This window comes from Canis lupus, chromosome 12 (assembly GCF_011100685.1).
Source record: "Canis lupus familiaris isolate Mischka breed German Shepherd chromosome 12, alternate assembly UU_Cfam_GSD_1.0, whole genome shotgun sequence".
Taxonomy (NCBI): domain Eukaryota; kingdom Metazoa; phylum Chordata; class Mammalia; order Carnivora; family Canidae; genus Canis; species Canis lupus.
Genome location: NC_049233.1, coordinates 14,187,804 through 14,202,933, shown reverse-complemented (window position 1 = coordinate 14,202,933; position 15,130 = coordinate 14,187,804).

The following is a 15,130-nucleotide window of genomic DNA, read 5'->3' as shown; positions in this document are numbered from 1 at the left end:
GACAGAGCCTTGGAGTTTACGCAGTGGGCTGTGTCAGCCCCTAGGCCACTTGGTGTCTTGGGAAATATGGGGTTTTGAAGCCCAATTCTAATCCTCCCTCTTCTTTTCTGAGTAGTGGCACCTAGAACAAGTCATTAACCTTCCCAAGTATCAGTTTCCTTATCTGCAAAATGGGACTGTCAAAATCTACCTTGACAGGGTTGATGAGAGGATTAAGTGGCAAAGTATGTATATATCACCAGACCCAGAGCCTGGCCATTATTCTGAGCTACATAAGCGATTCTTCACCACCCTCAGGGTCAAGTACAAACCCCTCAGTCCTTGCCTGTGAACTTTAATACAAACATATCTGTTGGTGTAATTTAAATTTGTGTTCAGAAATTTATTTTTCAAAATTATTTTCATCATACACACCACAAAATACAAAGCTCAACAAAACCTTGGCTAGTAGGGATGCAAATAGAAAAGGTCCAGACCAGTCCATAGGAGGGGTCAGCTAAGCATAAAACTCATGCTTATCAGTAGAAGGCAAGGGTATTTAAGGTTGAAAACCTGGGGCTCGAGGGTCTCTTCAGAGTTCCTATGGCTCCAAGATTCTGTCTTACTAGGAGAAAACCAGAAGTAAAAGAGACCCTCTCACTCCCCCAAGCCTGAATGGAACTGAGGACCACATAGTGCCACAGGGTTTGTGTTCCTCACACATTCTGCCCAATGCACCCTTGGACAGGAGGAGGTGCTTCAGGAATGGGGCGTTGGTGGCAGACAGCAGCGGGTTTTAGAAGCTGAATGCTTTCTGTCAGCCCCTTCACAATAGAGGCTAAATGCCAGGTCCAAATGGCCAGTATTGGGTTCTTTCTGTGATAGCAGGGACAGAATTTCCCTGGGCCATCCACAGTCTCACTTGGCTGCCTTGTTGTCTACACATGCATTCCAGTATTCCAGAAAATTCTGGAATCATCATGGAAGTTCTCAAGTCATTAGCGAAGCTAAAACAACCTCTCAAACATTAGGGAAGAAAATAATGTTGCCATCTTTTGCTTCCAGAGTACATGCTATAAATTTTGGGACCCATCTTCCACCCACCATTCATCTCCCCTCCCATGTGAGCCAAGTGCACAGAAGATTCTAAGTGGCTTCTGCATCCCTCATACCAAATTCTAGCCTTCTGGAGAACCAGGTGCCAAGGCAGCTGTAAACACACAAACACACACACACACACACACACACACGAACTAGATTGCTTGCAGATCACCACCTGAGCTGCCAGTTCATTCTGGTCCTGGCAATGACTACACACTGGTTGGGCTGGTGATGCTGGCACCAGAGCTCAGATGAAATTTCCCCAGGGAAATCTGAGCTTCCATCTCCTCGGAGCTGTGTTGACTCTAGGTGCACCTGTCCTCTCCACATCTGTGTCTTGAGAGAAGCATGTGAGAATGAGGAAGAGATGCCCCAGGCCAGTCTGGGAAGGAGCTTGGAAAAACTGTGCCAGGTGTGTATAAGACACCATGATCACAAGGCTAAGTGTGGGAATGTGGGGTAGCTCAGGTAGGTCATAGCCTTGAGCTATGGATGCTCCCTCCCACTACCCATGACCTGAGCCAGCTGCTTAATAATGCCCATGTGTAGACAACAAGGCAGCCAGGTGAGAGTGTGGTGGCCCAGAGAACTTGCTGGCCCTGGTACCACAGAAAGAACCCAAGACAGCCCTGGAGTAGGGGTAGACTGCCTCACCTTTGGGAAAGGACCAGACTTCTCAGTAGCTCCATCATGGTGGGTACAAAACATCACTGTCCACCCTAATGGTGATCAGAATGGCAAAGGATTGCTCAGGGTTGGAGATACCATTTTGGAAAGAGTCCTGGTCTGAGACCTGAAGATGACACAGGGGTTTCCCTGAGTCTGAGGCTCCCCTCCCCAGAGTTCTTGCTCCAACATGTGCCTCTGGTTCTGTGGTTCCAGAGATGACACCCCTACAGCAGTTTCTGTGACAGGACTGATTCAGTGGAAGAGCGTTCTGCCTCTGGACTGGTCCAGGCCCAGACTTCTACCCATTGTGTCAGTGGGCTGATTGGCCAGCAGAAGTACACACTCTCAAGATCAGTTGGCAAAGGTTTAGCCTGAGTCTTGGATGATCCAGGTGAAGAAAGAGCTTTTTCTTTTTCTTTTTTTTTTCAAATCCAGTTGAATTACATGTTTTCATACAGTCTCAGCAATAACTATTTTTATAACACAATGCAGCATGGACAAAGATTCATGATGCCCACAAACAGGAACCGCATAAAGACACTGTACTGACCCCACCCCACAACATGTGGTCCCTACTTAAAGGACTCCTCAGGGCCTCGTTGGACCCCTCACCCAAAAACCTCTCTCACACTGGCTTATCACAACCAAGGAATTGCCATCTTTAGAGTTTCATTCCTTTGGGTTAGGACAGTGTCCCCCGTCAACATATAAAAATTCCTGAGAGGAATAACACACTGAGTATCAGTCTCCAGCATCTCAGAATCCATTTATCATGCTTTCATCACCGCCCCCCTTGCAGCAGCCCCTCCCAGCTGCCCTGCACTGGTTTCGCCCCCCGCCCCATTCATCTTCTCTTCTGCCAGCAACGGCTTAAAAAAAAACCCCACATCAGTCCTTGTCGCTTCCCTGCCTAAAAGCCTTTGTTAACTGCCCTTCTGCTGTGGAGCACAACTCAAACTCAGAATTCAAGGCCGCTCACGTTTCAGCTCCTGCACAGGGATGACAGTCCTTTACCTCCCTCATCCACACCCTGAGAGTTTCCCAAGTGAACCAGGCTCTTTCACACCTGCCTTCCCCATGCTGTTCCCAAGCCTTTCCTCCACCTTTCCTCACTAGGAGCTCTACCTCAGCCTTTTGAGATCCACCTGAGATTTGTCTCCATTGTGCTGGGTTTCCACATCCCCCACTCAACTCCCTCTGTAGACGCTCTGTCCCGCCTTTCTCTTCATCCTGAGGCTTCTTTATTGACACCTCCACCAACACATTCATCCCATGGACCCATGATTGTGTAGGCATATAATGAATACAATACACTCTCCTATATTAAAATATAATAAATATAATAATATTCTTTCCACCTTTTCCACTGTGAGCTCTTTATGGGCAAGGACTGTGTCGTAGTCATCTGCATGCCCCGGATCAAGGCATGGAGTACACAGCCAGCCTTCTCCAAGGACGGGCCAGAGTTTGCATCATTGTATCTTGACCCCCAAATTATGTAGAAGTATGTTTGATTTTCTAAATATGTGTATGCTACCTTTTTGCCATTAACTTCTTAAAAAAAAAAAAAAAAAGGATTTTACATGAGAGACACAGAGAGAGGCAGAGACATAGGCAGGCTCCTGCAGGGAGCCCAATGCGGGACTCGATCCCAGGACTCCGAGGTCATGCCCTGAGCCAAAGGCAGACGCTCAACCACTGAGCCACCCAGGTGTCCCAACTTCTATCTTAATTGCACCGGTAGTCAGAAAGCAGATTCTATATGTTTCTGATTTTTAAAAACTTGGTAGCCTTTCTTTGTTGCCTAACAGATGGCCAGTTTCTATAAACATTTACACAAGAGAAAATATATAAGTCCCAACGGTGGGGTGCAGGCCTCCCTGTGTGTCCACCAAATAGATCTTGTTCGGTGAGTTGTGCTGATCCTCCACAGCTGTCCTCACTGTGGTCAGCTGCATCTCAAGGGCGATGTGTTGAACTTCCCCCACTGGGATGGTGGGACTCAATCCCCTCCAGCTTGCTCATTCTCTACAGACTTATCTGCTCTCACTTGCCTCAGAGAGCTGTCAACTCCAAGGCAGGGAGTGTCTGCAAATGGCAATGCTTCACGTGCAGGTGAATTATTACTGTTGACAATGTTCACCGTGCCTATCATCATCTCCAGAAGAATTAGAGCACTTCAAACAGTTCTTCTCACTCCCTCATCATTACTCCCCAATGCTGGATACCTACTATGCGCAGGCTCTCCTGCTTCACCCCTGGCTTTCCCTTAGGTGCCCATGAGGAAATGTCATTAGTTGCAGAGGGAAGTGTCTTGCTCAGACCCCAAGAGTGGAGCCCGGGTTGGCCTGCCTTTATCACTTCTGCTTTTATTATGTTTCCTTTTATGGTCTAAGTTGTTTTCCTAATGATGAAATATATATATAGTATACATAACATTATGTAGAAAGTAGAAAGAATAATAAAACAAAACCCATGTCCCCACCACATAGTCTTAATTGGTAATTCTAGATGCTTTCAAATTTGCCTATGTGCCCACCTAGTTCTTTCCCTCTACCCTCTTCTCTAGGGTAGCCATTCTTCTGAATTTTATGGGCATTTTTTTTCCACCTTGCTCTTTTTCTCAATAGTTTCACCATACACACATACACACACACACACACACACACACACACACACAGAGGTATAGATCTATAACGATAGATTATTGAGTTATACGTAATTCTGAACTTTACTCAAATGGGTTCATACTACAAATATGCTGTAACTTCTGAGGATCATCCACATAGATATTATTAAAGGAACACATTCATTTTCACTGCCGTATAGTATTCCACTGTATGAATATATTACCATTTATTTATTTCTTCTACTATTGATGAATACATAGCTTGTTCCTATTTGTTGCTATAACAACACTGCTGTAAATGTGCTTATCTCTTGGTGTACATGTGCAAGAGTTTCTTTAGAATGTAAATACTAGAAGAGTGTCTGAGTCAGCTTGGGCTGCCATAAGAACATACTACTAAGGCTGGATGGCTTGAACAACAGATATTTATTTCTCAGTTCTAGAAACCAAAATTCCCAAATCAAGGTGGCAGCAGCATGATCAGTAGCTAGTGAGAGGTCTCCCCCTGGCCTGTAGATAGCTATCTTGTCACTGCGTCTTCACACAGCAGAGAGAGAGAAGCTCTCTTAAAAGGGTACTAAGCCCATCATGAAGGTTACACCCTCATGACCTCATCTAAACCTAAAGGCTCCATCTCTGAACACCATCACTTTGAGGGTTAGGATGCCAACATATGAATGAGGGAAGAGGCACAGCTCAGTCGCTAGCAGAGTGGAATTTCTGGGTAATGGTTTATGTTTATCTTCAACTTTACTACATGTTGCCAAACTCTTGTCTAAAAAAAGTCCACTTAAAATCCAAGCTCCCAACCAGTTTCCTAATTCAGACCACCTGCCTCCTTCATTATGCTCACTAGTCACATCCTTCCATCAAATTCAAGAAGTTTTCTCTCTGAAAGTTTAAGAACCTTTTTTGTGCCATGATCTGGTTCTCTTCCCTGCTCCTCACCCCATCCCCCAGCCACCTTGCCATATTTGTTCCCTCCCTACCTCCCCTTCCTACTGATGACCTTGGCTGACACACACCCACACCTCACCTGTGCTCTGGAAATCTGGAGTGCTTCCATGGACAGAGCACAAAGGAGCATTTGTCTTTCAAAGACACTCAGAGAAATGGTGCTTCAACCCCCCTGCAGTTAACCACCACAAGCAAGCCAAACAGTTACAGAAATGGTGGGCAGAGAACAAGATTCTGGAAGAGGCCCAAGAAATCATCATCTAGAACCCCCTTAACATTGGAGGAAATGAAGGCCCAGAGGGGAACGTGCTTTGCTCCAGTGGAGGCCGCTGTGTTTGAACCCCATGTCCTGTGTTATAGGCAGAAGTTACCATCCAAGTTTGTAGGGACAGATGTGATATTATTCTATCTCTGGGCTTTGGCTGCAAACATCTAGTTTCATCATAATCTAAAGAAAAACATTAAACTTTTCTAAAATGACTCACCTAGCTGGGGAATTTATTGTTGAAGGGCTAATTTCATGTGCAGTACATTATAACAAGGGCTTTCTTTATAACATATGACAATTTATACCTGGTGGCCCACTTTTCCTTCATTCATTCAATTATACTTACTGAGTGAAGGTGAAAATCCCTGCCTTTTTGGAGTTTGATTTCTAGTGGATAATGACAGGCAATAAAAAAAAAAAACCACAACAAACACATAACATATCAATGTGTACATGTCAGTGTGTACATGTCTCTGGGTGCGTGTCAGTAGCAAGCTGGGTGAGGAGCAAAGCCTGGTGAAAGAGAGGATGGAAAGAAACAGTCAGCAGGGGGCGGTGTGTTCAATAAGGGTGCTGCCTTGGGTGATGGGATGTTTGAGTTTGAGTAGAATGGGAACAGTGAGAGAGAAGGCCCTGTGGTCATCAAGAAGAGCACTCCAGAGTGAGGAACCAGCATGCATGGAGGTCTAAGGCAACAGTCCCTTCCGTGTCCAGAGAGAAAGAACAAAGAGGCCATGTGGCTGGAGCCAGGTGGACAGCAGGAATGTGTGGAAGGAGATTAAGTCAGAAATGACAGCATCAGAGCACACAGGCCTTGCACGCCAGGGTCAGACCTTTGGGTTTAACCTAAGTAGGATGAGAAACTCTATTAGTTTCCATTGCTGCTGTAACAAATTGCTGCAAACAAACTTTGTGGCTTAAAATAACAACTTATGAACTTGTAGGTCTGGACACCAGAAGCCTGACATGGTTCTCACTGGGCTGACTTCGAGGTGTCAGCGGGGCTGGGATCCTTTCTGGAGGCTGCAGGGGAGAATCCCTCTCCTTGCTCACCTCTGGTAGCTTCCAGAGGCTGGCCTCATCCTCAGATTCATGATCCATTTTCTCCACCTTCATAGTCAGCAGCAGGGGGTCAGGCTCTTCACACAGGATACCCACAGAATCCAAGGCACTTCCCCATATCAAGGCCCATACCCATCCTCACATCTGTAAAGTCCCTTTTGTCCACCTGTGGCAACACATTTATAGGCTTCTAGGCAACAGGCTATGGGCATATTGGGGACCAGTAGTCTACCAGCCACCAAAACCACTAGGGGTCTCTGAGTAGAAGAGTGAACTTCTTTCTAAACTGCTGCTGGATGGGAACAGACCACAGAAGGCAAAGGTGGAAGCAGGAAGGCTGGGGAGGCTACTGGTACAATGACCCAGGCAGGAGGCAAGGGGACGTGCACAGGAGCAGTGGAGGTTACAAGAGGTGGTCTTGTTGCACGTCTTTTTTTTTCCTTAAGGTTTTTGTATTCATGAGGGGATCCCTGGGTGGCTCAGCAGTTTAGCGCCGGCCTTTGGCCCAGGGCGTGATCCTGGAGACCCGGGATTGAGTCCCACATCAGGATCCCTGAAGGAGCCTGCTTCTCCCTCTGCCTGTGTCTCTGCATCTCTCTCTCTCTCTCTCATGAATAAATAAATAAAATCTTAAAAAAAAAGATTTTTTTTTTTTTTTTAAAAAGCAGGGGGATCACATCCTGAGCCAAAAGCAGACACTCAACCACTGAGCCACCCAGGCATCCCTGTTGCAGGTCTATTTTTAAAGGTAGAGGCAATAGGGATTTCCTGACAGACTGGACATCGAGGGTGACCATAAGAGAAGAGTCAGGGTGATTCTAAGGTTTTTGTTCAGAGCAGTAGAGAATGGAGTCTCTTGCTAAACAGGAAGACTCAGAGAAGCACGGAATAGGGAGGGATGAAACCAAATAGCAATATTTCCACCAACAAAAGTGAAGCTAAGCCTCTACTCTGGCCTCCAGCTTTCAGGATCCTTTATTTCAATTGGGAAATCAAGACACACAAAGTGACATGGTTGATTACTTCCTGACACATCAGAGATTATTCCTACAAATGAGCACTATCCCCAGAGCTGTCATCCCACAAAGCTATATACATTTATTCCATGGCTGCTGTCAAATAGTCTCGGAATTCCTTTCGAGGAATTGGATTGATTTATGGACCATACCAGAAAATTAGCCTTGCCGGCCCTCCCTCATTTACTTTATTCACCAGACCTGACTCGACTTCCAAACAATGGAAACTCTCCTACCTAGTATGACAATCCACCACCACTGAGGATATTTGACCCTCTAGCTGTGGCTGTGTCACTGGAAAAGTCAGCTACCATCTCCGGTGCTGACCAATTTCCTTCCACACAACGGGACCCTTCAGGGGAAGTGAGAGCCACCTACCTTCCTCCTGCAGCTTCAGTTATTATGTCATTAGTATTGAGGGGAAGTGAAGGGTGCCTGGGGGGCTCAGTCAGTTAAGCATCTGACTCTTTATTTGGGCTTAGGTCATGATCTTGGCATCATGGGATGGAGCCCTGTGTCAGGCTCCACACTCAGTGTGGAGTCTGCTTGTCCCTCTCCTTCTACCCCCCCCCCCCCACATCTCTCTCTCTCTCTCTCTCTTTCTCTCTCTGTCTCTCCAATACTCAAAAAAAAAAAAACAAATAGAATATTTTTTTAAATATTGGGGGCAAGGCCTCTTAATGAGGATAAAAATTGAATCTTCTCCATAGGGTCACTTTGCAGAGGAAATCAGCTATTTTGTATAAGGCACTTCACACCAATGCCTAAGTAACTTAAGAAATCATGGCTGAGATGGTGCTCCTCAGTCCATGTGCATGATCACATTTACTAGATCTCTGCTCGCCTTTTCTTTTTCCCTGCAAGAATCTACCACTATCAAGCTCCAACTGACTTAGTTGTTTTCTTTTGATTCTTGTCTGGTTTTCCTAAAATTCCCTTTCAGTAACTTGATAGCCCAGTTGGTTGTGGAGATTGGGTGGGTGAGCAAAGGTCTTCTTCCTTCTCCTCCTTTTCCCTCTTTTCTCTGACTGCCCATCCAAAGACAGGCAAGGGCCCTGGCATCCTATAAACTCTAGGTCTCTACCACATCTTTCATGACTGACAGGCGTTAACTCCCAGCTGGACCTCACCTGCACAGAACAGTATAAAGACTTCACAGGTTCCAGGTGGAAAACTCTCTTTGGTGATACCTGGATGCTAAGGGAAAAAGGTGAAAACTATGTATCTATGTAAAACTTTGGGTCTCCATCCATTTCAACTCAACCAACTCCCAAGTTTTCCATTAACCCAAGAAATAACCGTGTGCTGATGCCAGGAGGGCATTCCTTCTCTCACAGGGAATTTCAGGGACATTTAACAGAGCCTTCTAGAATCCATGGCTCGTGCTTCAAATCTAATTCACCAGTGTCTCAGTTGTTTGGAATTTTAATCTACTTGGGTGATTGTTTGGACCAGAATATCTTTTAGAAGCACCCTATCCCCCAAATGACAGAAAATAATCCTCCACTTTCTAGGTTTGGCCATAGGTAGGGTGGGAAACTTGACGGTCCTCTCCACTCCCTCCTGTCCTCTCTCCCCTTCCTCCCAGATTCCACCCCACCCTGAAAGGAGAGTCAAGTCCCATGGTGGATGAGACCATCATCCATATTAGATGAGAAAATTAATTTAAAATTCCCTTTCTCTGTGCCTGGCACCTAACAGGTGCTTTATCCATGTCAGATTAATTGTCTTTCCCATCCACCATGTTTGTTGACCAAAGCCAAAAACTTTGGATCACAACAGACTGTATGCCAACACTGAGCTGGTTGTGAAGGCCCCCATCCTCTGGTACCTTCCTTAGCCCATCATCACAGTTTCATACAGCTGCTGATGTGATGGACCAGCCACGCCTGTCTTTCTTTCTGAGGCTCCAGGACTTTGCAGAAACTTCTAGCCGCTTGATATGACAAATGACTTTCTGAGTAGAAGGGGGTTTTACATTTAATACATATCATAAGAGACATCAGAGCTATGCTCTGGAGATCAAATAGTTTCTTCAGCTAAGAATGTAAGCATTATCCCTATTAATATCTTTCCAACAAAGGCCCAGGGCTCCCCACCCCCGTTTCTCTGTGATCTCAGCTTATTAATGTTGCCGTCCCCTCCTCCTGGCTAAGCTACCCTCACCGCAGACTCTCATTCCAGCCTGATGTATACCCTCAATAGAACACACCTCCTTGGCAAGCACTGAATGTAAAAAAAAAAAAAATCCATCATCATAAATCGTAAAATCAAACAACTGAACACCGTCTCCTGGGAAATAAAATCTGAAGAGTTAAGAAAGGAAAAGAGAGGGCTATGATTATTTTAATCCTATTCCAGATGCTTAAGTACTCTCCCCAAACAAAACCCAAATTAAACATGAGCCTATTCAGAAGGATGATGATTGTGTAAGTGTAGAAGACAATGCTTGGCAAATAGTAGATGCTCAGTTAATGTTTACTTGAAAATAAATAAGCACAGGGGGCGCCTGGGTGGCTCAGTTGGTTAAGCGCCTGCCTTCAGTTCAGGTCCTGATCTTGGGGTCCTGGATAGAGCCCCACAGCAGGCTTCTTGCTCAGCGGGCAGTCTGTTTCTCCCTCTATCCCTCCCCCCTGCTCATGTTCTCTTTCTCTCTCTCTCAAATAAATAAACAAATCTTAACATTAAAAAAAAAAATAAATAGAGAAGCACATACTTATAGATAAGCACAAGACTCCCGGACTGCATTTGGTCAAGTTCCACAGCCTGATCAGATAGAATAGGTTGTTGTAACTAAAGTGCCCACACAACCCCAGGGTGATGGGATTTTCAAATGCACCTTCGTGCTTTTTAGCTAGTTGGACTAATATAGCATATCGAAACTTGTACCTGGCCTTGAGAGAAAGTCATTCTAGGAGGTCCTTTGAAAAATGGATCAACACAGACACCCTGCACAGGCATGCACAAATGGTGAGAAAATCCTGTTCCCCCAAGATTTGGGAACCATCAAAAATTTCGGAATTTCTATCGGCACTAGGAAAATTGCTGAGATTGGCAGTGCTGGTTCTTTATCAGAAATAGGGTGAGTAAACCTCTTCTTTACCACCACCTGCAAAAAAGTTCCAGAAGGATATTGACATTGTAGGGTAGATACTTGGGCCCCAGAGAAGGTCAAGAAGGCAAACATATCAGCCAGAAAAGTTCCCTTTCATTTAGCTAATCCCACCCTGAAATCAATAGCAAGCCATGTAAGGCCCTGGCTTCAGTTTATGCACCTGTAAAATGGAAACAAAGGGGTCAGCTCCATCCACCTGCCAGGATGCTTGGGAGGATAAAATTGGGCAGCATGAGGAAGATTTTTAAGAATTAGAAACTTAGACACACAAACCAGCAGTGGTAAGTGAAGGACAGACGACAGGAGAATCAAGGAGAGAACGCTCTTGGCACTGACCGAAATGGACCTAGGTACCAGGAGTAAGACCGAGCAGGTCGTCACAGGTTGTGTTCTTTCATTCAACGATGCTGTCCTAGTTCCTAGGTTCAGACCTTTAGCTGTCCTGGATGCGAATTCCAGAGCTGCCATCTACCAGCTGAATGACCTCGAGCTGGGCCCTTGGCCGCCTAATGAGCTGGGTGGGCTACTGTCTTTCTCTCACAGAGAGTCCCTGTACGAATCCAGTGAGGTGGCCAAGGCCAGGGCACACAGACGTGCCGCACAGACGTTAGCTCAACCCGAAAGTAGGTTCTTCAAAAAGACCATTGCACTCTCAGAGACCCACAAGGGAAGAAAGAGCTTCCTTACAGCTTCCTGTGTAAATGTGTCTCAAGTTCTGCCTCATTGCTCTGGGTTTCCTCCCACCACCCTCTCTGTGGCACTTCCAGGAGCCTCAGAGGGTCACACGCTGAGAGGCAAATGGTCCTTCCCTTCATGCTCCGTCCTGCTGCTGGAGGTGGTGCTCGGGGAGGGAGGAAGGACAGCCTGACTTGCTGCTGGTGGCAGCTCCAGACAGATGGCCCCAGCAGCCCCCAGAGGCCCCAAGCAGTGCCCTCGGTGAGAGGATGAAGCGGGCAAAACCTCCCGCTCTGCTTGTTCCATCTTCATTTCAGCACCTGCCCTCCCCACCCCTGCCAAGGAGGCCCAGATCCACCCCCCACCCCCTGCAGAAGTGCCCCACCAGGTTCCCCACCCCTGACCTCCTGCAAGGAGACCCAGACGGGACCTAGAGTTCATCTCATCCAGGTTCTAACTCGGGTCCTTAGGCTCCTAAATGTCCCAGCAGACAATAACGGGGGCGCTGGATGTGTTCTCAGTCTGTTTAAAAGCTGTTCGGAAAGCACGCATGTGCCTCGTGTGAGACCGAACGGGCTGATGATGTCTCAGGTCTCTCTGGGGTGGAATTACATCAATTTAGGTTGATCACCGTGGTTAGCTGATGCTGATAAAAGTTCTGATAGAGGTTTGTAGTTTTAAAATGGCAGCAATTATTGCTTAACGAGTGCTGTTTTTATAGTTTTTATAATTCAGTAGGGTTTTTTTTTTCTTTTTGAAACATAGGACCTTAACATACTTATTGGTGGTTGATTATGATCATCACTTTATGTACATGACACTTATGTACTATATTAGATAAAAGTAAAATAGTAAAACTTTTTTACTATTAGTAAAATAGACAAACTTTTTTCTTTTTTTTTTTTTTTTAAGATTTTGTTTATTTATCTGAGAGAGAGAGAGAGCACGAGTGGGAGGGAGGGGCAAAGGGACAAGCAGATCCCTGCCAAGCAGAGAGCCAGGACACTCCGTCCCAGGACCCCGGGATCATAACCTGAGCTGAAGGCAGATGCTTAGTCGACTGAGCCACCCAGGCAACCTCAAATTTTTTTCTAAACAAGGAGTCCATGGGGGAAAAATAATGAGAGCCCTCTTTAGTGGTAAAGAGGCCAGAAACCACTGACCTCTCCATTTTATAGGTGAGGAAACAATGTCCCAGGAGGTAGGTCTCCCCAAAACCCATGAAGTTTCTCTGGGACAGACACGAGGTTCCAAATTACAACCCCGATGACTTGCTTCCAGCACTGTTTGTAAGCCTCTCTGCCACATCTCTCCAAGCAGCTCTGCGCATTACCAGGTGATACCTAATAAGGAAACTCTATGTTGTTGGCCAAGTGATGAATGTATGTCAACAGGTCCTTCTAGAACTGTGCTATCCATTAGGTAAGATACATGCTGATATTTAATTTTAAACTAACTGTTAAATAAAATTTATAATCCAGGGCAGCCTGGGTGGCTCAGTGGTTTAGCGCCTGCCTTCAGCCCAGGGTGTGATTCTGGGGACCCGGGATCGAGTCCCACGTCAGGCTCCCTGCATGGAGCCTGCTTCTCCCTCTGCCTGTGTCTCTGCTCCTCTCTCTCTGTGTGTCTCATGAATAAATAAATAACATCTTTAAAAAATGTATAATCCAGTGTCTCAGTCTCACTAGCACATTTCAAGTGCTAAGCAGTCATAAGTCACATGCTGTTGGTGGCTACCATATTGGACAGTGTAGATACAGGTCATTTCCATCCTTACAGAAAGTTCTGGGCAGTACTGCTATAGAAGTAGTGGCTCCAAGAGGGAAGAGTCTGGGCCCTGTTGTTGGGCTGAGCATAGGGATGCTTTGCATGGTACCCAAGCTCTGCCTGGACTTAGGGTCTGAGGGTTACCAAAGACCTGGGGACCCTAAGAGAGAAACAGCCTAAAGGAACACCTTCTCCCTGGACTGGCCCTATGCCTTCCACAACCAAAGGTCTCTCCTTCCAGGTTTAGCCACGCTGAATATTTACTAGCCACTCTGTCACAGGAGAAACAGCACTGGGGCAGGGGTGGTCAAAAGAAGGGGATTTCAGCCACAGCGGTTGCCTTTTATCAGCTACATGGCTTCAGCAAGTGGCTCCCCCTCAATGCCCCCTTGGGTAACAGCCCAGTCTCCTGACGCCCTAAAGCTCCAGGCTGGCCAGCATGCTCTCATCTGCATCATCTCGTTCTTCTCTCTCAGGCATGTGGCTTATGTTTCTTGGGTGTATGTGTATTTAGAGAATGTCTCGTCCTAACCCAGGGAGCAGTGGGGAGGGCAGGTCTAGTCACCATGGCCTACACCAAATATGTGTTTTCAAGTACAGAAACCCTTCTGAAGAGATTCAAAAGTCGCTAAAGGCCTTTGGGGTGATGTTTTCCATGCAAGAATCCAGTAGAGGGGGATATTGCATAGAGGCGGCTTCCTAGCAGACTCTGTCTGAAGCTTGTCATCGTGAGTGCCCAAACTCAGAGGGCAGGAAATGTGTCTTGCATCCTTGCAGGACCCCAAGCGTCCTCCCCTTGCACGGGGACCTGGTGAGTCACAGCTAGAAGCCTCTGCACAGGCCCAGGAAAGCCCCTCAAGCTCTTCCTGTGCCTTTAGCCATGATGAATTTGCCCTTCCCATTTCCAAATTACAAAATTGAAACTATTTTCTCAGGTGCCTCCTTTAGCAGCTGTCCAAAGTTGGGACCTGGCAGGATCAACAATTTTTTAAGCTCAAAATTCACTAACGTCCCAAATGAGTTTTCTCCTTCTGTGTCCTGCCCACCCTGTCCTTCCTCAGAGCAGACTTTCCCTGAGCAGCCAGGCTTCTTGAGACCATGACCAGGTGCCTCTTTTGGTAAAGAATGCTTGTAACGGAGTAAAGATGCATTCCCCAATCGCTCTGTCGTAACTGCCTCACTGTCCTTCCCACTTCTACAACCAGGCTCAAATCCTCCTCCCTCAGAGGGAGGTTGGCAGCCACGGTCCACAATCTCTCATCATCTTCTGAGAAACAGGCTCACGCACTCTCAGCGTGACAACTGACAAGAGGTGCACTGGGATTTCCAACTGCTGTGATTTCTCCTCTCAGTTCTTCAGAGATAAAGATGATAGTCAAGGATGTCAGGGTCACCTGGGTGGCTCAGTGGTTGAGCATCTGCCTTTAGTTCAGGTTGTGATCCTGGGGTCCTGGAATCGAGGTCCGCATCAGGCTCTCTGAAGGAAGCCTGCTTCTCCCTCTGCCTGTGTCTCTGCCTCTCTGTGTGTGTGTCTCTCATGAATGAATAAATAAAATCTTAAAAAGAAAAGAGTTGAGAGTCAAGGATGTCAAGAAGGCCTCTGGCTGTGAGCATCCAAGAAGGGGGTAGTTGGGAGCACATGGGGAACATGCATCTTTTGCAACTTCACAGTGAGATTTCCACAAAAGGGCTCTTTTCCTTGCAAATGTCCCATTTTAAGCTTAAGGTTCAATATGGCATGTGGATCCAGCCTCATCAGCAGCCTGTAGGTGCTCCGAGGAATGGGGGAAGGGGTGCTGCAGACAGTGACTTCCGGTCATGACACTTTCTGTTTAAAGCAGAGGCACCTGTCCTGCTAAGTGAAACCGTGTATAGTCCTCTCGGCTCCGTCT